Source organism: Lithobates pipiens, unplaced genomic scaffold, assembly GCF_037356315.1.
Source record: "Lithobates pipiens isolate NorthernLeopardFrog02 unplaced genomic scaffold, aLitPip1_a1.2 Scaffold_8, whole genome shotgun sequence".
NCBI classification, from domain to species: Eukaryota; Metazoa; Chordata; class Amphibia; order Anura; family Ranidae; genus Lithobates; species Lithobates pipiens.
Genome location: NW_027507903.1, coordinates 606,354,791 through 606,381,736, shown reverse-complemented (window position 1 = coordinate 606,381,736; position 26,946 = coordinate 606,354,791). Strand labels below are relative to the sequence as shown.

The 26,946-nt window shown below is 46.5% G+C and overlaps 1 protein-coding gene across 1 annotated transcript in view; it reads right to left on the bottom strand.

The window, feature by feature from the left end:
* Nucleotides 1-26,946, bottom strand: part of LOC143961335 (lysophosphatidic acid receptor 6-like) — an 86,743-nt gene that overhangs the window by 7,068 nt on the left and 52,729 nt on the right. The window lies entirely within an intron of this gene.

Genomic DNA, 26,946 nt, shown 5'->3' with positions numbered 1-26,946 from the left:
TGCCACTGATTGGCATCCATTAGTATAATACAATACAATACAATGCTGCCTATCAGTGCCCATCTGTGCCGCCTATCAGTGCCCATCTGTGCTGCCTATCAGTGCCCATCCATGCTGCCTATCAGTGCCCATCCATACTCATCTGTGCCATCTATATATGCCCATCCATGCTGCCTATCCATGCCCATCAATGCCGCCTATCCATGCCAATCCGTGCCACCTATCAGTGCCAATATGTGCCACCTATCAGTGCCCATCAATGCCACCTCATCAGTGGCACTTCATTGATGCCACCTCATCGGTGCCCATCAGTGCCGCCTTATCAGTAGTGATGGACGAACGTTTCGCCCGGCGGTCGTTTCGCGGCGAATTTCCGACATTCGCGGTCCGCACGTTCGAACGCCTTTTTCCGTCGTTCGCCGCGGCGGACTTACGTGTTTAATGTATACAAGAACTTTAACCTTTGGTGACACGTTTATCATGTGATACAGGACAGCCACTTGAGACATGACAGCACATGGACACTTGTACATTCCCCCTAACCTATAAATACACCCGATCCGGTGGCCATTTTACATTCTTTCTTCTGTTACGATAGGGACAGGTTCCTGTGTGGAGTAGGGAGAGATAAACCACTAGCTATTTGGTACACAAAAGTTCTTTTCAGGACTGGTATAGGTGTTAGGTGTTGATAGGTTTGCTGTGCTGCTGATTCTTGCAGCAGCCTGAGTGTCTTTTGTTAGTTTAGAGAAAGGGAAAGGACGGTGTATGCTACAGGGACAGCCAGATTAGTCTTTCATCATCATCATCATCATCATCATCATTAGCTGTTACTATCAAGGTCCACAAAAGAGCTGTTCCAGTAACCACTAATCGTTCTCTTTTTTTGCCAATTTGTATAGGGACAGGAAGGAAGCAGTGTTGTCAGGCAGTGAGGGTAATTTTAAAGACTTGCTGTTATTATTAGTTCCACAAAGGTTCTTTTCAGGACTGGTATCAGTGGTACAGTAATAGGCTTGTACATGTATAATATTCTTTCTTCCAAATATAGAAAGGATATTATACTTGACTGCTGCCCTTCTGCTGCAGTCTGCTAAACATTCACAACTCACTTGTTCCACAAAAGTTCTTATAAGGACTGGTAACTTGGTATAGGGTGCTACGGTACATAGGCTTGAGTGCGGTACAGTCTGCTGTTCTGTAAGGACCGCTATCGGTCCACAATAGATAGGGTTGACGTGCACCACTGCTGACCGCTGCCCTATACTGCAGCAGTCCTTCAGCGGTATAGGGACTGACGTACAGTCTGCTAATCACTAACACACAACCTGCTTGTTCCACAAAAGTTCTTATAAGGACTGGTAACTTGGTATAGGGTGCTACGGTACATAGGCTTGAGTGCGGTACAGTCTGCTGTTCTGTAAGGACCGCTATCGGTCCACAATAGATAGGGTTGACGTGCACCACTGCTGACCGCTGCCCTATACTGCAGCAGTCCTTCAGCGGTATAGGGACTGACGTACAGTCTGCTAAACACTAATACACAACCTGCTTGGTCCACAAAAGTTCTTATAAGGACTGGTAACTTGGTATAGGGTGCTACGGTACATAGGCTTGAGTGCGGTACAGTCTGCTGTTCTGTAAGGACCGCTATCGGTCCACAATAGATAGGGTTGACGTGCACCACTGCTGACCGCTGCCCTATACTGCAGCAGTCCTTCAGCGGTATAGGGACTGACGTACAGTCTGCTAATCACTAACACACAACCTGCTTGTTCCACAAAAGTTCTTATAAGGACTGGTAACTTGGTATAGGGTGCTACGGTACATAGGCTTGAGTGCGGTACAGTCTGCTGTTCTGTAAGGACCGCTATCGGTCCACAATAGATAGGGTTGACGTGCACCACTGCTGACCGCTGCCCTATACTGCAGCAGTCCTTCAGCGGTATAGGGACTGACGTACAGTCTGCTAATCACTAACACACAACCTGCTTGTTCCACAAAAGTTCTTATAAGGACTGGTAACTTGGTATAGGGTGCTACGGTACATAGGCTTGAGTGCGGTACAGTCTGCTGTTCTGTAAGGACCGCTATCGGTCCACAATAGATAGGGTTGACGTGCACCACTGCTGACCGCTGCCCTATACTGCAGCAGTCCTTCAGCGGTATAGGGACTGACGTACAGTCTGCTAAACACTAATACACAACCTGCTTGGTCCACAAAAGTTCTTATAAGGACTGGTAACTTGGTATAGGGTGCTACGGTACATAGGCTTGAGTGCGGTACAGTCTGCTGTTCTGTAAGGACCGCTATCGGTCCACAATAGATAGGGTTGACGTGCACCACTGCTGACCGCTCACCTATACTGCAGCAGTCCTTCAGCGGTATAGGGACTGACGTACAGTCTGCTAATCACTAACACACAACCTGCTTGTTCCACAAAAGTTCTTATAAGGACTGGTAACTTGGTATAGGGTGCTACGGTACATAGGCTTGAGTGCGGTACAGTCTGCTGTTCTGTAAGGACCGCTATCGGTCCACAATAGATAGGGTTGACGTGCACCACTGCTGACCGCTGCCCTATACTGCAGCAGTCCTTCAGCGGTATAGGGACTGACGTACAGTCTGCTAAACACTAATACACAACCTGCTTGGTCCACAAAAGTTCTTATAAGGACTGGTAACTTGGTATAGGGTGCTACGGTACATAGGCTTGAGTGCGGTACAGTCTGCTGTTCTGTAAGGACCGCTATCGGTCCACAATAGATAGGGTTGACGTGCACCACTGCTGACCGCTGCCCTATACTGCAGCAGTCCTTCAGCGGTATAGGGACTGACGTACAGTCTGCTAAACACTAATACACAACCTGCTTGGTCCACAAAAGTTCTTATAAGGACTGGTAACTTGGTATAGGGTGCTACGGTACATAGGCTTGAGTGCGGTACAGTCTGCTGTTCTGTAAGGACCGCTATCGGTCCACAATAGATAGGGTTGACGTGCACCACTGCTGACCGCTCACCTATACTGCAGCAGTCCTTCAGCGGTATAGGGACTGACGTACAGTCTGCTAATCACTAACACACAACCTGCTTGGTCCACAAAAGTTCTTATAAGGACTGGTAACTTGGTATAGGGTGCTACGGTACATAGGCTTGAGTGCGGTACAGTCTGCTGTTCTGTAAGGACCGCTATCGGTCCACAATAGATAGGGTTGACGTGCACCACTGCTGACCGCTCACCTATACTGCAGCAGTCCTTCAGCGGTATAGGGACTGACGTACAGTCTGCTAATCACTAACACACAACCTGCTTGTTCCACAAAAGTTCTTATAAGGACTGGTAACTTGGTATAGGGTGCTACGGTACATAGGCTTGAGTGCGGTACAGTCTGCTGTTCTGTAAGGACCGCTATCGGTCCACAATAGATAGGGTTGACGTGCACCACTGCTGACCGCTGCCCTATACTGCAGCAGTCCTTCAGCGGTATAGGGACTGACGTACAGTCTGCTAAACACTAATACACAACCTGCTTGGTCCACAAAAGTTCTTATAAGGACTGGTAACTTGGTATAGGGTGCTACGGTACATAGGCTTGAGTGCGGTACAGTCTGCTGTTCTGTAAGGACCGCTATCGGTCCACAATAGATAGGGTTGACGTGCACCACTGCTGACCGCTGCCCTATACTGCAGCAGTCCTTCAGCGGTATAGGGACTGACGTACAGTCTGCTAAACACTAATACACAACCTGCTTGGTCCACAAAAGTTCTTATAAGGACTGGTAACTTGGTATAGGGTGCTACGGTACATAGGCTTGAGTGCGGTACAGTCTGCTGTTCTGTAAGGACCGCTATCGGTCCACAATAGATAGGGTTGACGTGCACCACTGCTGACCGCTCACCTATACTGCAGCAGTCCTTCAGCGGTATAGGGACTGACGTACAGTCTGCTAATCACTAACACACAACCTGCTTGTTCCACAAAAGTTCTTATAAGGACTGGTAACTTGGTATAGGGTGCTACGGTACATAGGCTTGAGTGCGGTACAGTCTGCTGTTCTGTAAGGACCGCTATCGGTCCACAATAGATAGGGTTGACGTGCACCACTGCTGACCGCTGCCCTATACTGCAGCAGTCCTTCAGCGGTATAGGGACTGACGTACAGTCTGCTAAACACTAATACACAACCTGCTTGGTCCACAAAAGTTCTTATAAGGACTGGTAACTTGGTATAGGGTGCTACGGTACATAGGCTTGAGTGCGGTACAGTCTGCTGTTCTGTAAGGACCGCTATCGGTCCACAATAGATAGGGTTGACGTGCACCACTGCTGACCGCTGCCCTATACTGCAGCAGTCCTTCAGCGGTATAGGGACTGACGTACAGTCTGCTAAACACTAATACACAACCTGCTTGGTCCACAAAAGTTCTTATAAGGACTGGTAACTTGGTATAGGGTGCTACGGTACATAGGCTTGAGTGCGGTACAGTCTGCTGTTCTGTAAGGACCGCTATCGGTCCACAATAGATAGGGTTGACGTGCACCACTGCTGACCGCTCACCTATACTGCAGCAGTCCTTCAGCGGTATAGGGACTGACGTACAGTCTGCTAATCACTAACACACAACCTGCTTGTTCCACAAAAGTTCTTATAAGGACTGGTAACTTGGTATAGGGTGCTACGGTACATAGGCTTGAGTGCGGTACAGTCTGCTGTTCTGTAAGGACCGCTATCGGTCCACAATAGATAGGGTTGACGTGCACCACTGCTGACCGCTGCCCTATACTGCAGCAGTCCTTCAGCGGTATAGGGACTAAGAGTTTTGTCACAGGGTCATTTAAAAAATGACAGGCAGAGGAAGAGGCAGGCCCTTCCGCAGGGGTGGTAGGGGTAGGGCAGGAGCAACAGGCTTGAGCCAAAGTGGGAAGTTGCAGAAGGTGCGTTCAATTACTTTAAAGGATGCACCAGACTTGGTTGAGTGGCTCGCTCAGCCTTACTCTTCTGCACCCTCCTCATCCTCTCGATCTGCACCCTCTTCTTCACTCTCTGCTATGTGCACCCCCAAAGACACTACCACCAACAACACGACCACCACCACCACCACCACATACCTTCCGCTTGAGTCACTGGAATTATTTTCCGATCCATATCAAGAGGACATTTCTGATGCGCAGCCACTCTTGGTATTGGATCAGGAAGAGGAGGTAGCAACAAGCGCTACTCAGCAGTCTGACGCCAGTACCCAGATCAGCCCAAGGAGGAGGTTGGTCCCCGGTGTTGCTGCCTACTCCGAGATCTCTACTTATAGCGGTGGGGAAGGTGACGTTGATGATGACGTGTCTAGTGATGTCACGTGGGTGCCCACAAGAGAGGAAGAGGAGGGGAGTTCAGAGGGAGATATGGACCAGCAGATAGGGAGGAGAAGCAGCAATGACTTACATTGCACAGCAGGGACAAAGCAGACTGCAAATGTATCAGGAGCGAGTCATCGACCATGTACGGTCACATCTGGCGCTCCCAGGACACCGGCACATGGCTCCGCAGTGTGGGCTTTTTTTAACGTGTCCGCTGCTGACAATAGCGTTGCCATCTGCAATCTTTGCAGTCAACGCGTTAGTCGCGGTAAGCCCAATACTCACCTAGGGACGACCGCCTTAAGAAGGCACATGAGCAGCCATCACCGAGCCCAGTGGGAGCAACGGAACACACAAAGCCACACTGCAGGCTCTCACCGTCCAGCCTCGTCTTCTACTTCTCCTTCTCCTCTCTCCTCACAATTGTCCTCCACTCCACCTTCCATCACGCCAAGCTCACATTTTTCTGCAAAAAGGCAGGCTTCCGTGGGCCTAATGTTTGAGCGTAAAAAAATGATGACGCCGGATAACCCTCTTGCCCAACGGTTGGCGGCTGGCTTGTCAGAACTCATAGCCCGCCAACTACTGCCATATAAACTGGTGGACTCGGAGGCCTTTCGCAAATTTGTGGCCATTGGAACACCACAATGGAAGGTCCCAGGAAGGAAGTATTTCTCAGAGAAGGGCATCCCAGAGCTATATGGCCATGTTCAGCGGCAAGTGAATGTATCTCTGGCACACAGTGTCGGTGCCAAGATACATCTGACCACAGACACGTGGTCTAGCAAACACGGGCAGGGAAGGTATATCAGTTTTACTGCCCACTGGGTGAACCTTCTGACGGCCGTCAAGCATGTAACCCGTGGCACCCGTGTAGATTTGGTTTTACCGCCACGGATTGCATGCAGGCCTGACTCTTCTTCTCCTCCTCCTACTCCATCCTCCTCCCTCTCCTCCTCAGCTGCCTCCTCCTTTTCCGCTGCTAGCGTCTCTTCCACTGCACCGCCCAAGCTCCCCAGAACCTATTCCACATGCCAGGTGAGACGTTGCCATGCCGTGCTGCGTCTGTTGTGCCTGGAAGCAAAGAGCCACACTGGCCCGGCACTCCTTTCAGCTTTGCGTTCACAGGCAGATGAGTGGCTAACACCGCTCAATTTGACAGTTGGTAAAGTGGTGTGTGACAACGGTGCCAATCTGCTTAGCGCATTGAAACAGGGCAAAATCACGCACGTGCCGTGCATGGCACACGTCTTAAACTTGGTCGTGCAGCGATTCCTTGTCAAATACCCTGGGGTCCAGGACATCTTGCGGCAGGCAAGGAAAATCTCGGCCCATTTCAGAAGATCTTACACGGCCATGGCTCGCCTTGCTGACATTCAGCGGCGACACCATCTGCCGGTCAGACGTCTTATTTGCGATTGCCCGACGCGATGGAACTCAACCTTCTATATGCTTGATAGGCTGCTCCAGCAGAAACGTGCAGTTAACGTCTACCTGTATGAACTCTGCGAAAGAAACGGTTCTGGGGAGCTGGGTTTTTTTTCACCGCGCCAGTGGCTGCTCATGCGCGACACATGCAGACTTCTGCGGCCATTTGAGGAGATCACCAAACTGGTCAGTCGCAGCCATGGCGCCATCAGTGACATGGTACCTTATGCCTTCTTTCTGGAGCGTGCATTGCGTCGTGTCATTGATCAGGCTGTGGAGGAGCAGGAGCGGGAAGATGAGGAAGTCGCAATGCTGGATGAATTCCCAGGGGGGGCTACTCTATCTGAGACAAGTCAACAACAGGAGTCTGATGAGGAGTCAGAGGAGGATGGTGCCGGGGCGGATGAGCAGGAGCAAGAAGAGCATGCTTTAAACCTTTCTGGGATCCCTGTTGTGCGAGGATGGGGAGAGGAGAATGAAGAGGACGACATTATCCTGGATGATGAGCAGGAGCCAGGCCACCACACCGCTTCCACTTTAGTGCAAATGGGGGCCTTCATGCTCCAGTGTTTTAATAGGGACCCCCGTATAAAAAGCATGAGGGTCAAGGACCAGTACTGGGTGGCAACGTACTTAGACCCCCGGTACAAACACAAAATGGCGGAAATGTTACCGCCGTCGCAGAGGGCTGTCAGAATGCAGCACTTCCAGGCCTTGCTTCGAGAAATGCTGCATTCTGCTTTTGCGTGCGCTGGCAGAGGAGCAATTCCCACTCCCAGAGAAGGATTTGCGGGTACCAATCCAACAGCGCCTGCAAGAAGAGGCCGGTTTGAAGATGTGTTGGTGACTTCGGATATGAGGTCATTCTTTCAGCCGACCCATCGACAGGTGTCATCCGGATCCAGCATCAGGGAACGCCTAGACCGTCAGGTGTCCGACTACATTGGGTTAACGGCCGATGTGGACGCTCTGAGGAGTGATGAACCCCTAGACTACTGGGTGGGCAGGCTTGACCTCTGGCCAGAGCTTGCCCAATTTGCAATCGAACTGTTGGCTTGCCCCTCATCCAGTGTCCTGTCCGAAAGGACGTTCAGCGCAGCAGGGGGGATTGTGACCGATAAGCGTACTCGCCTAGCTCACCACAGTGTTAACTACCTCACATTTCTAAAAATGAATGAGGCATGGATCTCGGAGGAATTCAACACATGTGACCAGTAGACCATGTATATGTCTATAAACTATTTTTTTAATCAAGCACACAGACCTTCTTAATTCATTTGGCTCACTTCCTTGACCCAAAAAAGCACACCGTACTATATGCCCCTACCCTCCTCTTTGAAGAGGTTGAGCGGTGTCATATTTCTACTGGGGCTGCTTATGATATCCCTGTGCTGTGCTGACTTCCTCCTGGGGGTTCTTATTATGAAGGGATCACACTATCCCTGTGCTGTGCTGACTTCCTCCTGGGGGTTCTTATTATGAGGGGATCACACCATCCCTGTGCTGTGCTGACTTCCTCCTGGGGCTGCTTACGGTGCTGCTGTCAGTGCTGTATGTCACGGTGCTGCTGTCAGCGCTGTATGTCACGGTGCTGCTGTCAGCGCTGTATGTCACGGTGCTGCTGTCAGCGCTGTATGTCACGGTGCTGCTGTCAGCGCTGTATGTCACGGTGCTGCTGTCAGCGCTGTATGTCACGGTGCTGCTGTCAGCGCTGTATGTCACGGTGCTGCTGTCAGCGCTGTATGTCACGGTGCTGCTGTCAGCGCTGTATGTCACGGTGCTGCTGTCAGCGCTGTATGTCACGGTGCTGCTGTCAGCGCTGTATGTCACGGTGCTGCTGTCAGCGCTGTATGTCACGGTGCTGCTGTCAGCGCTGTATGTCACGGTGCTGCTGTCAGCGCTGTATGTCACGGTGCTGCTGTCAGTGCGCTGTATGTCACGGTGCTGCTGTCAGCGCTGTATGTCACGGTGCTGCTGTCAGTGCTCTGTATTACGGTGCTGCTGTCAGATGCCTCTATCACGGTGCATGTGTCATTCCGGTATGTCACGCTGCTGGTGATCATCTCCTGCACCCTCTTCTTTGCCTACCCTGGTCCCTGACCTTCCCTCTCCTCCATTGCCTTCATTAGCTCCATAGTCCTGAATTGTTAGAACAATTTCCCAAATAAAATAAAAATGCTTGTAGTTATCGATCCCAAATTCACCTCATACATGTATTATGTCATTGTCCAGATGGTGGGACTACGTTTTACCCCCTAATAATTACCACGTGGCCGCAAATTCGACATGAAGGTTTGCAAAGTTCGCCTCCCATTGAAGTCAATGGGGCCCGCGGCGAACGTTCGGTTTCGCGAACGTTTGGGTCCGTTCGCATTTCGCGTTCGCGAAACGTCCCGTCGGAAGTTCGTCCATCACTACTTATCAGTGCCCGTCAGTGCAGCCCCATCAGTGCCCATCAGTGAAGGAGAAAACTTATTTACAAAGTTTTAAAACTGAAACAAAAATAAACGATTTTTTTTTTTTAATTCTGTCTTTTTTTATTTGTTTAGCAAAAAAATAAAAACCGTAGAGGTGATCAAATACCACCAAAAGAAAGCTCTACTTGAGGGAACAAAATTATAAAAATTTAGTTTGGGTACAGTGTAGCATGACCGTGCAATTGTCATTCAAAATGAAACAGCGCTGAAAGCTGAAAATTTGTCTGGGCAAGAAGGTGGTTAAAAAAAATGGGGGCATGGTGATATTTACAAAGGGATTAAAAAATTTGACAGAAAAATATAAGCAGAGGAAGAAAATTCAACTTTCCTTTTCATCCCAAAGGCTGACCATATACATACCTCCCAACTTTTTGAGATGGGAATGAGGGACACCTACCATCAAAAGTATGCAGGCATAGGCCACGTCCTCTTAAAGGAGAATTGTACAAACAAACAAGATTAGTTAAACCCACAAGTGCTTTTTTTTTACCACTACTATTCCTTTACATTGGCTTTTGTAATTTACAAATGCAGCGACTTAGAAATCAGATGAAAGGTTTAGCTCTGGGAAACACTTTGATAGATAAAAAGTGAATTTTATATACATCTATACGGATCAGACCAAAATGAGGGACAAATGAGGAGTAATGGGGGACAGAGGGACATTGCTCCAAATCAGGGACAGTCCCTCCAAATCAGGGACAGTTGGGAGCTATGCATATTATATACCAGCTTTTTTCAACCGGGGTGCCCAGGCACCCTGGGGTGCTATGAGGTTTCTTCAGTGGTGCCTTGGCAAAAAGCCTAAAACTCATTGTATTGTATACAAGCCAGTGGGTGGATAAAACCTGCCTTTTAGTTAAACAAAGCCTCGGGTTTTCATTGCACACCAATACAACATTCTAGCTGCCTACCTCCTAGTGACCAATGACATCATGAGTTGATATGGAGGATATCAGTCGCCGTCATATCATCCTTGTTTGACCCTCCTCTGCCCCTCTCCATCAGCTTTGGGGTCTCGTTAGCTGAGTGATAGAGAAAAACTGAGGGAGAAGAGCAGGGCCGTCTTTAATATTGACTGGACCCTGGGCAAACATTTTCTTGGGGCCCCCTCTTCCACGCAATTTCGCTCTCCGCATGCTTTGAGACATACAATAAATAGCAGCTATACTCAAAATCAGGCAGGGATTGCGATTGGTTTCCAGAGGTTACAGTGTATCATTACTGCTCACTGACTGGCTGCTAGAGATTACAGCACACATTATGGCTCACTGTTATTTTCTAGAGGTTACAGCACATGACTTCTGCTTGTTGATTGGTTGCTGGAGATTAATCTACATCAATACTGCTCACTGATTGAATGCTAGAAGTTACTGGACATCTATACCACTCACTAATTGGTTGTTAGAGGTTACTGCACATTATTACTGCTCACTAATTGGTTGCAAGAGGTTAGTGCATAGCATTACTGCTCACTGATTGGTTGCTAAAGGTTACAGCACATCATCTCCTCACTGCATATTCACATGCACCAAAAATCAGGGTGCTGTGGCACCATGTTATTTTGAAGAATCCACCTCCAATTTGCTTACTTTTGCAAAACATGATGTTAGGCTTAATGACCACATTCAGCAGAAGTGATGGTGGATGTGACCTCAGGGGGACATGATATACATATAAATGCTGCCTCTATTTAAATACGAATGCTGGTTATTTACATGTAAACACAAGGTCTGCAGGTGAGTCATCTGTACATGGCAATAGGGCAGAGCTGGGAAGCAGCAGCAGAAGTTTACACTGAGATATCGGGACACAGCACTGGACTAAAACTTCAAGAGATAAGGGAATTTAAACTTGAATAGGTGGCAAGTATTAGGCACCTGCTTTGGGCCCCACTACAACGATGGGGCCCAGGACAGCTGCCCCTTTTGCCCTGCCTTAAAAACAGTCCTGGAGAAGAGAAACATTGGAATACTAGTTTATACCAGTTTGCATACATGTATTTGCTTTGGAAGAATAAATCACCTCTAACGTTGGGTGTCCTACGTGTAGGTGTCTCTGTATTATGTAAAACTATTAGAATAGTTTTTACATTTTAGAAAGGGGTGCCTCAACACTGTCCATAATTTTGGATTTGTTTACAATCTCCTATAGCACAGGCTTACCTGATTTGATTTTATACCAATGCAATGGATCATTTATCTTCATTTTACATAGTTTTGGGTAATCCAACGGAGATTGTATAGAGACAATACAATCCGATTGTATAGTGCATGGCCAGGGTAAGGCAGTGCATAAAAGTGTGCTCTGAAGGACAAAAAGCGGACAGAAATTTGAGTAACTGATTAGTAAATAGGTAAAGTAGAATAAGAAAATGCTCACACAGCCTGTTGGCTGTTCTGTCCTAAGCTTTTGCTAGATCAAAAGCACAAGACAGCTGTGATTGTGCTGGGTGTGGTGCTTACATAGACCAGAATGCAGTCTAGCGCTGTGGCTTTTTTTTATCGCAGTGTCTTTGGAGACCACCTCAAACAGCTTTTTTTTCACAGCTGTGAGTATGAATATCTTACAACTTTAACATACAGTAACCAATCACCAATGCAGAAGTGAGCCTGAATTTGCACTTTCCAGCTTTAGTAAATAAACCCCATTGTGTACTTAAAAGCGTATATATATATATATATATATATATATATATATATAGGGGATGTATAGGGGTTAATCCTTGTAATGATGGTATTCCCTATAACAATTCCTTTGTTATGTCACAGCTCTCTGGTTCGATTTTTCTTTACATGTACATGCAGGCCAAGCTGTCCAGCAAAACTGACGGTTGAAGTAGTTAGGACAAACCCCATAACACTGTATTACAACAATCAGTTTTTATTTATTTAGTTTAACGTCTTAAAGCGGAGTTCCGCTTATTTATTTATTTTTTAAAGTCAGCAGCTACAAGTACTACAGCTGCTGACTTTTAAAGTGGTTGTATACTCATTTTTTTAACTTTTACCTACAGGAAAGCCTATAATAAGGCTTACCTGTAGGTAAAAAAAATATCTCCTAAACCTGTACGGTTTAGGAGATATTCCCCTTGATATGCGTCGCTGACTGCAGCGCCGCATGCGCACAAGGGGATTCTCGGCTGAAATCCCGGCAGTGGCCGGACTCGGCCGGGATGAAATCTCCCGTGCGCAATGCGCGGGAGTGACGCTATCGCGGCCACTCACAGCGCCGGAGCCGCGATACCTGGAAGAAACGCCAAGGGAGCATGTCAGCTCCCTCGGCGTGGATCGGACCAGATGTCAGGGCCTCGTTCTAAGGTAAGTATTTCATAATGAGCTAGTATGCGGTGCATACTAGCTCATTGTGCCTTTTTCCTTTGCAGGTAAAAAAAAAAAAAAAAAACATCTGCGGGTTTACTCCGCTTTAAAATAAGGATACTTACCGTACCAGTCCAGGGCGCCCGCGATGTCCTGTTGGGTGGAGGGGCCGCCATCTTTGGTAAGGGAATTAGGAAGTGAATCCTTGATCCCACTGGTCCCTGCTGTCTTCTGGGACCTGTGTGTCTCCCAGAAGACAACGGGGGGGGGGGGCGGAGAAGGCGCCGGAAGTGGCGTAGATACCCCCGGGTGGCTCGGCTAGCTGTGCCCAGAAGTGGGAGCAAAATACCTGTATTAGACAGGTATCTGCTATACTCCCCCCCCCCCCCTCGAAAGGTGCCAAATGTGACACCGGAGGGGGGGGGGATTCCTAAAAAAGAGGAAGTTAAATTTTTGGGTGGAACTCCGCCTTAAGGACCGGAAGATTTTCCCCCTTAATGACAAGGCCATTTCTTGCAATACGGCACTGCGTTGCTTTAACTGACAATTGCGCACTCGTGAGACGTTGTACCCAAACAAAATTATTCTCTTTTTTTCCCACAAATAGAGCTTTCTTTTGGTGGTATTTGATCATCTCTGCGGTTTTTATTTTTTATAAACAAAAAATGAGCCACAATTTTTCTTTGCTATAATAAATATCCAAAATAAAGAAATTTCTTCATCAGTTTAGGCCAATATGTATTCTTCTACATTTTTGTAACCGCTTAAGGACCGCCTCCTGCACATATACGTCAGCAGAATGGCACAGTGCCCAGCCATGCGCTCCCGACCTGGTCCTGAGCTCTGTGACTGCGGCACCAGCGGACCCGATCGCCGCTGGTGTCCCGCGATCGGGTCACAGAGCTGAAGAACAAGGAGAGGTCTGTGTAAACAAACCTCTCCTCGTGCTTCCTACTGAGGCTGTCACTGATCGTCTGTTCCCTGTTATAGGGAAAGACGATCAGTGACGTCAGACCCCAAGCCACGCCCCCTACAGTTAAAAAAAGAACACACACACACACTTAACCCCTCCCCGCTCTCTAGTGGTTAACTCCTTCACTGCCAGTGTCATTTACACAGGAATCAGTGCATTTAAATAGCACTGATTGCTGTATAAATGACAATGGTCCCAAAAATGTGTCAAAAATGTCCAATGTGTCCGCTATAATGTAGCAGTCACAATAAAAATTGCTGATCGCCGCCATTACTAGTAAAAAAAAAAAATATTAATAAAAATGCTATAAAACTATCCCCTATTTTGTAAACGCTAGAACTTTTGCACAAACCAATCAATAATCGCTAATTGCAATTTTTTTTTACCAAAAATATGTAGAAGAATACATATCGGCCTAAACTGAGGAAATTTTTTTTTTTTATATATATATATATTTTTTGGGGATATTTATTATAGCAAAAGTAAAAAATATTGAATTTTTTTCAAAATTGTCGCTCTATTTTTGTTTATAGCGCAAAAAATAAAAACCGCAGAGGTGATCAAATACCACCAAAAGAAAGCTCTATTTGTGGGAAAAAAGGACGCCAATTTTGTTTGGGAGCCACGTCGCATGACCGCGCAATTGTCAGCTAAAGCGACGCAGTGCCAAATCGCAAAAAGGGGCCTGGTCCTTTGGCTACAAATTGGTCCGGGGCTTAAGTGGTTAAATAAAAAAATAAGTAATAAGGAGCCTGGAGCAGGAAGTTTATTCCCAGGTTACTGGAGGAAGAAGGAGCTAACACCCTCCCACCCTATTATTTGATTTGATTGTATATATGTTGGTTATGGGGGGTAAGACGTAAAGGTTGGGGATCTTTGGAGGCATTAGAAAGGAAGGCCAATATGGCATAAGTGGGGAACCATCATGGTATGGGATCCTCGGTTGATGCCAGTTAACCGAGGTTTAACTGGCATTGGGAGATGGGTATCAGCATGGGAAAGTGCAGAGTGGTATGGTCCTCGAGTCGGCGCGCTGCGACTGGGGACCTTGTTTGGCCACGCTGATACGCAGAAGAAAATTTGGTCAGCGCCTTCAAGGATCCTTAACACAGTTACAACATATGTGTGAAGGGATCGTTTGTAAATAATGTTATGGTTAAATGTTAATAAAATGGCCGGTGTGGCCTATTTACTCCAAAACGGGTGTCGTCTGATTATTGATAAGGTGTAGCAGTATTATGGTATCATAAGTACAGGCAGTTTGCATCTGTCTTATCATAGTCATGGTGTCTCCCTTCCAGTCAGCTCTGTAGGACCTCTGGGTTCAGCTTCTCTCTCTGACTTCAGGCCCTTGGATCGACCACCCAAAGCCGCACGACAGCCTCCACGGAGGAGGGGCAGCCGCCCCCTCTCTCCTGAACGCTGCTCTCCAACTCAACTCCTGAGCACATGTGCCCCTTGCATTTATACAGTATCCCAGCATGCAATGCAGCACTTTTCCTCTGTCAATAGCCAGGACTGTAACAATGCCTATGCATTCACTTGCCAGTTCCCCTCCCACTGTCCAAAATGCCTCCCTATTGGACCAGTGTGGGACAGTCAGACAAGCTGAACTGCACCTGAGCACAATGAGCAGACCTAACCAATAGATCCTGATCTCTGGAAGTCAGGGGTAGGCAACCTTTTGAGCACAGTGTGCCAAAAAATGTTTTCAAAGAAATTGAGTGTGCCGATTTTATAACAAAAAATGTAAGCTTCACACTCTCAATCATGAAAAGTTATAAAGTAAATGCTGTAAAGTACTTTAGTAGTGAGAAATTTACATTCTACACTCTCACGCCTCAGATCAGCCCCAATTCCTGCAACTCCCCATCTCAGATCACTGCCCCCCCTGCACATCCAACCCACCACTGTAACCCCCTGTACATCTGCACCACCACTGTAACCCCCTGTACATCTGCCCTACCACTGTAACCCATGCACTTCTGCCCCACCACTGTAACCCCCTGCACTTCTGCCCTACCACTGTAACCCCCCGCACATCTGCCTACCACTGTACCCCCCTGCTCATCTGCCCCACCAGTGTACCCCCTGCTCATCTGCTCCCCCACTGCACACCCCCGCTCATCTGCTTCACCACTGTAACCCCCTGCTCATCTGCCCCACCACTGTAACCCCCTTTCTCATCTGCCCTCTTTCTCATCTGCCACACCAATGTGCCCCTTTCTCATCTGCCCCACCACTGTAACCACCTGTACATCTGCCCCACCACTGTACTACCCTGCACATCTGCCCCACCTCTGTACCCCCCTGCTCATCTGTCCCACCACTATAACCCCTTGTACATCTGCTCCACCACTGTACCACCCTGCTCTTCTGTCCCACCACTGTAACCCCCTGCTCATCTGCCCCACCAATGTTCACCTCCGCTCTCTTCCCCATTCCCTTCCCCCTACCCTTTCCTTCCCCAACACCACCCTTCCCTCCTACCCCCCCTCTTTTTTTTATTGTCATGCTTTTTTCATTTTATGTTTATTTTATTTGTATATCTTTGCCTACAATGTATTGATTGGGATCTATTTATTTTTTTATTTTTTTATCCTCATAAGGATTAATGTTTTATATACATATGTAATAAAGTTTGATCTTTGATTATCTTTTTTTAATGCATGTCTGGTGAGGAGAGTTTGATATTGAAAATATTTTGTACTTTTTTTTTTATATATCATCTTTACAATATAATATACATTTCAGGATCACTTTGCATGTATAGTTGTGAAAAGGTAATTTATTACTCTTTAAAGCCGTGTTCCAGTCGTTTTTAAGTCTATTAAAAGTCAGCAGTTACAAAAAGTGTAGTCGCCTAGGTGGCGAGAGCGAAGGAGGGAGCTGGGTACCGGTCAAAACTAGATACCTGCTCCCCTCTAAAAAAAAAGGACATGCCGAATGTGGCATGTAAGGGGGCGAGGAGTGTTTAAAGTGGAAGATCCACTGTTGGGTGGAATTCCTCTTTAAGAAATACTTGAGTGTTTGGATCTGCATGTATTAGTTTTGTATGAACGGACCTTCCTTTCAACCTCCACCATCTCTACGAGTAAGTCCTGTTGGGTGAAACGCATTAGTGGGAGGTCAAACAGGTGGATACTTGTGTAAATAAACTTGGACAATTGTGACTCAGTGGCATAGGGTGGTTGCGGCTACAGGAGCGTAATTCTTAGGGATGTGCTCTTGCTCTGGTCCTGTTAGCAGTACACTCCCTCCTCTCTCTCTCTCTCTCTCCCTCTTAATCTGTGTTGGGGGGTCCAGCTGAGAAGTTCTAGGACAGAGTTGGTGGAGTTGAGGAAAACGAGCAGCACTCCTAAAGGTCGACAGGGTAGGGGCTGAGCGGACATACTGGGGCAAAGGAGTTCCAGAGGATGGGAGAGGCTCTGGAGACGAGGTAACGAGGGAGCTAGAGAGTAGGGATAAGCTTTGAGTTCGAGTTGAACTCATGTTGGACTCGAACATTGCCTGTTCGCCTGTTCACCGAACAGCGAACAATTTGGGATGTTCACGGCAAATTCGAAAAGCCGGAACACCCTGTACAAGTCTATGGGAGAAATATAAAGTGCTCATTTTAAAAGCTTATATGCAAGTTATTGTCATAAAAAGTGTTTGGGGACCTGGGTCCTGTCCCAGGGAACATGTATCAATGCAAAAAAAAGTTTTAAAAACTGAAGTTTTTTTCGGGAGCAGTGATTTTAATAATGCTTAAAGTGAAACAATAAAAGTGTAATATTCCTTTAAATTTCATACCTGGGGGGGTGTCTATAGTATGCCTGTAAAGGAGTGCATGTTTCCCATGCTTAGAACTGTCCCTGCACAAAGTGTCATTTCTGCAGGAAAAAAAAGTAATTTAAAAGCGCTCATGGCTATAATGAATTGTCGGCTCCCCGGTATACAGAGAACAGTCATTGAAAGTCATTGATAAAAAAAAAAAGCATGGGGTTCCCCCAAATTCAATTACCAGGCCCTTCAGGTCTGGTATGGATATTAAGGGGAACCCTGCGTTAAATAAAAAAAAATGAAGTGGGGTTCCCCTCAAATATCCATACCAGACCCTTCAGGTCTGGTACGGATTTTAAGGGGAACTCCACTCTGAATTTAAAAAAAAATGGCGTGGGGTTCCCCCTAAAAATCCATACCAGACCCTTTATCCAAGCATGCAACCTGGCAGTCCGCAGGAAAAGAGGGGGGAAGAGAGAGCACCCCCCCCTCCTGAACCGTACCAGGCCACATGCCCTCAATATTGGGAGGATACTTTGGGGTCTCCCCCAAAGCACCTTGTCCCCATGTTGATGAGGACAAGGGCCTCATCCCCACAACCCTGGCCGGTGGTTGTGGGGGTCTGCGATTGGGGGCTTATCACAATCTGGAAGCCCCCTTTAACAAGGGGACCCCCAGATCCTGGCCCCCCCTGTTTGAAATGGTAAGGGGGTACAAAAGTACCCCTACCATTTCACAAAGAAATGTAAAAAATAGTTAAAAAAGACACACACACCGTTGCAAAAGTCCTTTATTAAAAATAAAAAAAGATTCCAGCGGTGGTAATCCATTCTTGCTATCCAGCGACAGATGATCATCTCTCCGGGGTCCAGCAATGGCTGATCTGATCCAGCGATGGGCGATCTCTCCCAGCGTAGCGCATCCATACCTGTCTCCACCGAAGACACTGTGGGAATCCCCGGTAGCCTGACACTTCTTATCTGAGGAGGGCGGGGCCACCCGTCACCTGACCCTGCCCCCCTCTGACGCAAGGGGAAAGCCAGGCTTCCCCAGTGACGTATGGGTGACCCCGTCCCCCTCTGATGTAACAGAAACCTGCGTTACATCAGAGGGGGCGGGATCACCCGTACGTCACTGGAGAAGCCCGGATTTTTTTCAAAATCTTTTTTTTTCTTTATAGCACAAAAAATAAAAAACACAGAGGTGATCAAATACCACCAAAAGAAAGCTCTATTTGTGGGAAAAAAATTTGTTTGGGTGCAAAGTCGTACGACCGTGCAATTTTCAGGAAGGGGATCTTCTGGGACTGAAGCGGTTAAACAGCAAGGTGTGTGGCCTTGACAGGAAGGGGTGGGTCATATTTAAATTAGGGGGTGCATGAGTTTAGTCAGGCCTAGGGCAGAACAAAACCTAAATACACTAACGGGCTGATGATATATATGTAACTTTGTGGCTTTGTCTGTTTTGTTTACCGTGGTTTTGGCATTTTTATAAGAGAAGTAGGTGTCTGCTTTAAATCATACGTGGTCAATTTTCAATAAAATATTTAGCAAAGCACTTAAAAAAGTAAATATAGTCACGGAGAACAAAAAATAAACAAGCAGTATTGAGAAGACTGTATAAATCCTGATATTACAGAGCAAATCTATTGTATAACAAGACAACCATAGGAAGCCGGCAACAAAACGTGTCAAATTAATGAGTAGAGAGAGGAAACCACAATGTGAAGTCATGTCTTCCTTTACAGTTAAAACAGAATATTGGCCAAGGTAGCTAGATATAGTTTAGTAACATTCAGCTGGACTTATTCCGCAATGTAGAGGATGTTTTGTAGCTTTCCCAAACCATTTCTTCAGTTCCAATGAGCGTCAGGTACCATACCTTAGCATTTATATCCATGCAAGTAGAACCCTCACCCTAATCCAGCCTTTTTACTCCAGTGGAACCATTATCATGATTTCTGGTCTGAAGAAATCTTGCTAAAACCAATTCATTGGTGGTCAGTAGAACACCTTTCTTAAGCCCCATACACACTGCCACTTGGCAGAGTCCATTGCATGAACCCAAAGAGCTTTTTAGCTAAAGGTGCCATCCCAACTACCACTGTAAAGCCCCATACACACGATCAGATTTTCTGCTGATTTTTTCCTTCAGATTTACCAAAACCATGTAGTACAAGGGCCTGCCTGATTGAATACAAATTGAAGCTCCTTCGGTTTGACCTCATATTATACGGTTTTGGTAAATCTGAAGGAAAAAATCAGCAGAAAATCTGATCGTGTGTATGGGGCTTTACAGTGGTAGTTGGGATGGCACCTTTAGCTAAAAAGCTCTTTGGGTTCATGCAACGGACTCTGCCAAGTGGCAGTCACCATGGAATTATGCAGGAATCTTCAAAAAGGGGCTAAAACAGCCTCAAATCTCTGGAGGAATCCTAGGGTTCCACAGGACCCTAGCTGAGAATGGCTGCTCTAATCCACTGATAATGAAATATGTCCAGGCAAAGAGTTATCCAAGAACTGAATAGGAATTGTGAAAGTTGTGGAATGTCAGAGCCTCTTTGAATTAAAATCATGATTTGATAATTTCTCTTATTTTGAACGATGAAATCAGATTTCCAAATAGGCCAATAGATAAGGGTCTCATTTATGTATAACTAGCTCAAGTAGATAGAAACTACATAGGGTGTTATCCAAACAAGCTTACGTAAAGGACGTATTATGACAAGGACACCATTAGTCTCTGAACAATGGGGTCATCTTATTCACACAAACCTGAAGCCCAAGAGAAGGACATCTTATTAGGTCTCATGCACACTGGCCGTTTTTACAGCTGCTGTTCTGGGCGTCTGCCTCTAAACTCCCCTGCACGCAGGGCAGGACTTAGGGTGGTGGGGGCCCTGAGCTTGAGTCGCTTGCGGGCCCTACCTTCTATACATTACCGTATTTATCGGCGTATAACACGCGCCGGCATATAACACGCACCCCAAGTTTAGGAGGGAAGTTTAAGGAAAAAACGTTTAAATGCCCATCAATGCAGCCTTATCAGTGTCTATCTGCAGCCTTGCCCATCCATCTGCAGCCTTGTCCAATGTCATTGCAGCTTTGTCAGTGTAGCCTTGTCATTTGCAGCCTTGTCATTGCAGTCTTGTAGTTTAAGAATGGCGCCTCCAAGAGGCTCTCAGGTCCTCTCGGCAGCTCTCGGGTCCTCTCGGCAGCTCTCGTGTCCTCTCGGCAGCTCTTGGGTCCTCTCGCAGTCCCAAGCAGGAGCCGAGAGTACTCAGCTCTGCTCACAGTCACACCCAGTCCCTGTGTTATGTCCATCATAGGGCAGGACTGGGCATGCCTGTGAGCCGAGCCGAGTACACTCTGATATGTATCTCAGCAGGGCCCACGGGGGCCCCCTACTGGACGGGGGCCCATGGGCTTGAGCCCAGTCAAGCCCAATGGTAAGTCCAGCCCTGCCTGCACGTGATTCTATGTTTTCATGCTGTAGCGGCCATAACCCGTTGCAGGATGGCCTTGACTTATTGGGCTTACCAGTTACCTTCTCTTGGCCTGCTCTTCCACGTCTAAACATCTAGGGGTTCCCAGGGTTGATACCCAACAACTTGAACACTGACACGAATAAAGTCCTTTCAAAAGGTTTTATTTTGCAGTAGTAACATCCAATAGCACAGTCTCTCATGGGAACAGAGGGCACGGGTGAAGAACTCAGGCACATTGAACTGCAGGTCTAATAAAGTCTCTAATTTCACCCAGAGAGTAGCCACTCGCAGCTGGGTACTTCAAGGCTAAACAGATCTCTAGCCAGAGATCATGTCAGTCAGCACGTTGACTCAAAACTTGAAACAATCCTATGAACGTGTACAAGTTGTAACTAAGAGTGAACGGAACCTTTTTCCTCAGTACCTGGACCTCAGTACCTACTAATTCATCAAAAAAGTGTCAAAAAGGAAACTTTTTGACAATTCCTTTATTAAAAAAATAAATAAATGCCCCCTCCCCCCGGTGTAGAGCCATCATCAATCACGATGAGCGCCGGCCATCAACTCGAAAAAAAGGTGCCACTTGACAACACCGCTGCTTCCTGACGCTAAATAAACTAAGGGGCAGGGCCACTGAGTGACATCGCTGGGTGACCCCATTTCTTGTGATGTCATCGACCCAGCATGTCCTCATCATCAAAGCACCCTACCCATGTTGAGGGCATTTGGCCTGGTATGGTTTAACTTTGCCTCCCCCCCCCCTTTTCTGGCCTGCCAGTCTGCATGATAAGCATGTGCTATGGATTTTGGAGGGGACCCTGCGCCATTTTTTTTTTCAATTTGGTGGGAGGTTCCCCTTAAAATCCATACTATATCCGAACAGCCTGGTATAGATTGGGGGGGGGGGACCCACGCTGTTTTTTCACAAACATACTCACACCCATCACACATACACGACTCACACCCATCATCTACAGAAAGAGACACAACACGCATCCTCACCCAGCTTACATACTGAAGACACCATTTTGGAAAGTACACATAAAGCTCAGCCTTTCTCTATCAATTGGTTGGCACCCATTATTGAGGGTTTGGTTTGCAGTCTTCCTAAGATCATGTCTTTTTCAGAAAAAGTGATCACTTTTTGCTATTAGAGCAGTTTTCTCCAAACTGCGGCCCAGGGGCTGGATGCGGCCCTCTGCTTGCTTTTATGTTGCCCTTGGGGTGCTATTTTGTTCACTGACAACAATGAAGGTCACAATTCCTACCAGTGACATCAATAATGGAGCACAGTTCCTCCCATGGACACCAACAATGGGACCCAATGACAACAATGATGGGGCACAATTCCTCTCAATGACACCAATGATGGGACACTATTTCTCCCACTGACACCAATAATGGGGGGATTGTTTATTTCCACTGATGCTGGGACATTTTGGATGCCCAATGGCCCCAGTCCGGCCCCCCTAAAGTCTCGAAGACAGTAAATTGGCCCTTTGTTTAGAACGTTTGGAGACCCCTCTACTAGGGGAACTATAGATTTTAATATTCATGAAGATTTTATTTGTTTTCATCCACGGATGTGGCAACGACGTGACATCATCATGCTTACATGCCAGCCGGAGCCTGACAGTTACAATCAGCCTGCTATCACGGAAGTAGTGGTTTGCAGTGTCCACAAGCTTTATGGATGTTTTTTACATGTATGCCCAGTGGGTTTTTAAAATAAAAGAATAAAAATGTAAAATAAAGATTTTTTTTTTTACATACTTCATTATGGACCTGTATGTTTCCTATTTGTGGTGATATCTAGAGGCGGTGTTGCTCTACACAGCTTTGTCAAGGATGCTATTAGATGTGGATTTAACCAAAGCGTGTCTGACCATTTATAATTTTATGGTCCGCAGAATCTGGTAAGAGGCTTCTCTGAGTGGTGACACATGGTGGTGGATGTGGTAACGGATAATTTAGAAATTTATTGCGAAATCTTAATGTGTCACATTCTCAATTTCACTGTTTATAAATGGTGATTGTAAAGTCACTTACTTTAAATAAATTTTCCTTTATTTTTTTTATAGTTTCGTAGCCTGTACTTTCACCCAATTTTATTGTGTTTAACCACTTACTTATTGGGCACTTAAACCCCCCTTCTGCCCAGACCAATTTTTAGCTTTCAGCGCTGATGCACTTTGAATAACAATTGCGTGGCCATACTACACTGTACCCAAATGACATTTTTATAATTTTTTCCCCACAAATAGAGCTTTCTTTTGGTGGTATTTAATTACAGCTGGGAGTTTTATTTTTTGCTAAACAAACAAAAAAAGATGCAAAAAAAATAAATAATCATGTTTCATAGTTTGTTATAAAATTTTGCAAACAGGTAATTTTTCTCCTTCATTGAAATGCGCTGATGAGGCGGCACTGGTGGGCACTGATAGGCTGCACTGGTGGGCACTGATAGGCTGCACTAGTGGGCACTGATAGGCACGGTTAAGGTGGCACCGATAGGCACAGATAAGGTGGTACTGATAGGCACAGATAAGGCAGCACTGATGGGCACAGATAAGACGGTACTGGGCACAGATAAGATGGCACGGATGGGTGGCATGGATGGGTGGCACGGATGGGCACGGATAGGTACCACTGATAAATGGGACTGATGGGCACTGATAGGTAGCACTGATAGGTGGCTCTGATAGGTGGCACTGATGGGCACTGATGGGCGGCACTGCTGGGCACTGATACGCACTGGTAGATGACACTGAAGGGCACGGATATGTGCATATGAGGTGCAGCACTGTTGTTGAGGCAGATTGTGGGCACTAAGAGGTGGCACTGTGGGCACTGATGGGTGGCACTATGGGCACTAAAGGGTGGTACTGATGGGTGGCACATTTACTATATATATGTTGCACTGGCAGCGGGCAGGTGGGCACTGATGGCTTGGCCGTGATCGGGACTGAAGTCCCTCTCACGGCTGCCGGTGATCGTTTTTTTTTTCTCCTCGCGCTGTCAGCGCAAGAAGGAAAATAGCCGATTACTGGCTCTGTTGTGATCACATGATCAGCTGTCATTGGCTGACAGCTGATCACTTGGTAAGGGGTCAGGATCGACCCCTTGCTTCAATCCGTGATCAGGCGAGTCTCATAGCGCAGGCCGCTCGTGCACGGGACGACGTCAATAGACGTAGTCCCGGCAAAGGAGGTCCACGCTGTAGCCGTCATTAGGCTATAGCGCGGATCCCTAGTGGTTAAATAATATCTGCATAGGGCAAAGAATCTCAGGAATAATAAATTAGTCAAGATAATTATTTTAGTAAATTTGTTTGTATTGGAGGCACTGTCATGCATTGATCAATTAAACGATCAAGCGGCTTACTGCGCATACTAGGCTGAAAGCTCTGTTGAACACCTGTTGAACTCATCTGGTGAACCCATCTACAGTAAAACCTTGGATTGTGAGCATAATTCATTCCACAAACATGCTTGTAATACAAAGCACTTGTATATCAAAGCAAAATTCCCCATAAGAAATAATAGAAACTCAAATGATTCGTTCCACAACCATTTATTACATAGACCTTCGTTCTATAGTCCATATAAAAAGATTATAGCAATGTGATAGGTTATGTAACGATAAAATGTCCATCCACAAATGGAAGCCTCTACAAGGGGATTAGAAGCCAAAATCCAGCAGGAGCTACAGAGTATAAAAGAGAAGAGAGGTGCGTGTTGCAATATGTTGCTAAATGTTGTAACTTCATTAAATGTAACCATATTGCTACACTTAGGGGCGCCTCTCTTCTCTTTTATACTCAGTTGTGACATGACGCTACTTGTATATCAAGACATCGTCTGTACATCAAGTCAAAATTTCTTTAAAAATGTTGCTTGTCCTGCAAAACGCTCTCAAACCAAGTTACTCTTAATCCAAGGTTTTATTGTATCTAACATTCTGCTATAAAGGGAAACTATTGGTTTTGCTGCAATTTTATTTAAACTTTTTTTTTAACTGTCTATATGTTTTTTAAACTGATGTTTTATATATGTATATCATTTTTCTTTTGCAAACCCACATTTAATATGGGATTACCCCAAAGCACATCATAGGGTTTTAAACCATATGTTATCTCCTTTCAGGCAGACTGTCTGAATAAAACCCCTACAGAAGTAAGGGGAGTGAGAGGGTGGAGCCACTGCTCTGACTTATTTGTTAGTATTTGTACAGCTCAGGCTGAGCTATTGAGCTCTCTAACCACTTGCAGAGTGCCGCATGTATATATTCGTCGGCAGAACGGCACGGCTGGGCAAATGGGCATACAGGTACGTCCCTTTGAATTTCCTGCCGTGTGGTCACATGCACGCCGCCAGCGGCGCACGCGTGACCCTGCCGGGAGCTCCGTGAGTAGGATCGGGGGTCCCGCGGGAATACCGCGGGAATACCCGCAATCGTCTCACAGAGCTGAAGAAAGGGGAGATGCTAACGTAAACAAACATCTCCCCGTTCTGCCTAATGACACTGTCACTGATCATAGCTCCCTGTGATCGGTGAAGTGTCATTCGTAACCAAGCCCCCTAACAGTTAGAATCACTCCCTAAAACACACTTAACCCCTCCCCGTCTCCTAGTGGTTAACCCCTTCACTGCCAGCGACATTTTTTGCAGTATTCAATGTTTTTTTACCATTGATAGCTGTATTATTGCCAATGGTCCCAAAAATGTGTCAAAATTGTCCGATGTGTCTGCCATAATGTCCCAGTCATGATAAAAATCGCAGATCGCCGCCATACTAGTAAAAAAAAAAAATTATTAGTAAAAATGCCATGAAACTAACCCTATTTTGCAGACGCTATAACAAACCAATCAATAAACGCTTATTTCGATTTTTTTTTCCAGAAATATGTAGAAGAATACATATCGGCCTAAACTGAGGAAAAAAATTGTTTTTGTATATATTTTTTGAGGATATTTATTATAGCAAAAAATTAAAAATAATGCGTTTTTTTCAAAATTGTCGCTCTATTTTTGTTGATAGTGCAAAAAATAAAAGCCGCAAGGGTGATCAAATACCACCAAAAGAAAACTCTACTTGTGGGGAAAAACAGGACATCAATTTTGTTTGGGATCCACGTCGCGCAATTTTCGGTTAAATCAACACAGTGCCGAATCACAAAAAGTGCTCTGGTCTTTGGCCAGCAAAATGGCCCAGGGCTTAAAGAGAAGTTCCCCTTAAAAAAAATAAAAATTAAAATTAAAGTCAGCAGCTACAAATACTGCAGCTGCTGACTTTTAATAATCGGACACTTACCTGTCCCAGGGTCCAGCGATGCGGGGAAACAAAGCCCCGCTCGTTCCACCCTCAGCTCGGTGGCCCCAGCATTCTAACTGTGGCCACTCACTGTGCATGCGTGAGCGGCGCCGCACGCCGTGATTGGCCGCGCAGTCATCTGAGACCTGTCACGTGTCCCAGATGACTGACAGGAGGGAGGGGGCAGAGCTGAGCCCTTCCTGCACCGAGGGACACCCAGGGACAGCCCAGGCACTGAAGGAGGCAGACTACGAGGGACCCCCTAGCAACAGGCATTTAATTAAAGGTGAGTTGTTGTTTTTTTTGGAATTTTGATGGATTTTTGTTTTCCTGGTGCCTCCATGGCAGCATACCTGTGACAAGCTCCGCCTTGGCTCCTCCCTCAGGACTAGTGAATATTATAAAAGAAAAGGTTAGTACAGCCCCCGCATTCTCCTTTTTTTCCTCATACCTCATGGCAGTGAATCCTGGTCGGCGTCCTTACCTTCTGCATTCGGCAGCGTCCGTCCGGGTTCAAGCCTCTCCCGGACGCAGTTCCTTCTCTTGGGCAGCTAAATGCGCTTATAAGGTTGGAAGTCCCTTCTGTAGGATCTTTTGGGACAAGCAGTTTGTCTCTTAAGTAAGAGCTTTACCTGCAGTATGGGCGTTCAGGCTCCAGTCTATGGCAGCAGAGGTAGCAGCTTTGCTCTGTCCCTGAGGTTTGTTTTTTCCCTCCAGTCTCATCTGTCCTTCCTCTCTCCTGCGCTCTGTTTCCGCGGTCCCCATAGTCCTAGCAGGCCCCCCTTTCCTTTCCCATGTGTGTTTGTCACTCCCAGACTCACTAGGGGC